This window comes from Numenius arquata, chromosome 30 (genome assembly GCF_964106895.1).
Source record: "Numenius arquata chromosome 30, bNumArq3.hap1.1, whole genome shotgun sequence".
In the NCBI taxonomy this organism is placed as follows: domain Eukaryota; kingdom Metazoa; phylum Chordata; class Aves; order Charadriiformes; family Scolopacidae; genus Numenius; species Numenius arquata.
The window spans coordinates 758,241-760,403 of record NC_133605.1 but is presented as its reverse complement, the minus strand read 5'-3'; positions in this window follow the sequence as shown (position 1 = coordinate 760,403).

The following is a 2,163-nucleotide window of genomic DNA, read 5'->3' as shown; positions in this document are numbered from 1 at the left end:
GTCTTCAGGGTCGGGGACATCATCTAGACCTTGACGGGTGATGCAGTTCTCTGTCTGTCCAGCTGTGATGCAGGAGATCATGATAATGATTTCCGGAATCGCAGTTTTGCTGGTCCAGTACATTCGGAGGTCCATTTCTGCTCAAGTGGGGGATCTTCCTCACACTTTGGAGCCTTCCATTGTTTACGTCTTTGTAATCTTAGTTTTAAAGGTCCTAAAGGTTCAGAAGTCCACTGCTTGTCTGGAGCCTTTTTCACTCGGGAGCAGTGAATCCAGGCCGGCTGTTCTTTTTACTTTGATTGCAGTGAAGGTGGTCAGTAGCACTTGGAATGCTCCGTTCCACTTTTCTTCTAGTGGGTCACCTGAAAAATTCTTAATATAAACCCAATTTCCAGGACTAAAGGGATGGATAGTATGGTCCAGTCCTTTAACTCTGGTTCCTAAGTCATTCTTATTGATTTTCTCTAATGAAGGGAGCAGGCAGTCTAGGAGGTTCCTTGAGTGTATGGAAGATAACTTCCTGACACAACTGGTAGGAGAGCCTACCAGGGGAGGCACCTCACCAGACCTACTTTTCACAAACAAAGAAGGACTAGTGGGAGATGTGGAGGTCGGAGGCCGTCTTGGTCTTAGCGATCATGAAATGGTCAAGTTTTCAATTCTTAGTGAGGTAAGGAAGGGGGTGAGCAAAACCTCCACCTTGGACTTCTGGAGGGCGGACTTTAGCCTGTTCAGAGCCCTGGTTGGGAGGGTCCCTTGGGAGAGAATCCTGCAGGGAAAAGGGGTCCAGGAGGGCTGGATGCTCTTCAAGAAGGAAATCCGAAAGGCCCAGGAGCAGGCTGTCCCCGTGAGGCGCAAAATTAAAGAGCGGGGAAAATGGCCAGCGTGGTTGAACAAAGAGCTTTTGATGGGACTTCGGGGAAAAAAGGAGGGTTTACCACCTTTGGATGAAGGGACAGGCAACTCAGGAGGAGTACAGAGATCTTGTTAGGTTATACAGAGAAAAAATTAGGAAGGCAAAAGCCCAGCTGGAACTCAACCTGGCCATTAATATAAGGGACAACAAAAAAAGTTTGTATAAATATGTCAACAAAAAGAGAGTCAGGGAGAATCTCCATCCCTTCCTGGATGGGGGGGGGGGGGGGGGGGAACATCCCAAACAAGGACGAGGAGAAGGCTGAGATACTTAATGCCTTCTTTGCCTCTGTCTTCAATAGTCGGACCAGCTACCCCCAGCGTGTACAACCTCCTGGGCTGGAAGATAAGGATGGAGAGCAGAACAACCCCCCCGTAATCCAGGAGGAAGTACTTAAGGATTTGCTTATGCACCTGGACACGCATAAGTCCATGGGGCCGGATGGGATTCACCCAAGGGTACTCAGGGAGCTGGCAGGACAGCTCACCAAGCCTCTCTCCATTATCTATCAACAATCCTGGTCAACAGGAGAGGTACCAGATGACTGGAGGGTGGCCAATGTGATGCCCATCTACAAGAAGGGCCGGAAGGAGGATCTGGGAAACCATAGGCCTGTCAGCCTGACCTCGGTACTGGGAAAGATCATGGAGAGGATCGTGAGTGATGACACCAAACTAGGTGGGAGTGTTGATCTGCTTGAGGGTCGGCAGGCTCTACAGAGGGACCTGGACAGGTTGGATCATTGGGCCAAGGCCAATGGGATGAGGTTTAATAAGGCCAAGTGCCGGGTCCTGCATTTTGGTCACAACAACCCCAGGCAACGCTACAAGCTCAGGGAAGAGTGGCTGGAAAGCTGCCCAGCAGAAAAGGACCTGGGGTATCGGTGGACAGCCGGCTTAACATGAGCCAGCAGTGTGCCCAGGTGGCCAAGAAGGCCAACGGCATCCTGGCCTGTATCAGGAATAGCGTGGCCAGCAGGAGTAGGGCAGTGATGGTGCCTCTGTCCTGGGCACTGGTGAGGCCTCACCTCGAGTGCTGTGTTCAGTTCTGGGCCCCTCACTACAGGAAGGACATTGAGCTGCTGGAGCGTGTCCAGAGGAGAGCCACCAAGCTGGTGAGGGGTCTGGAGAACAAGTCATATGAGGAGAGGCTGAGGGAACTGGGCATGTTTAGTGTGGAGAAGAGGAGGCTGAGGGGAGACCTCATTGCCCTCTACAACTCCCTGAAAGGAGGGTATAGAGAGGTGG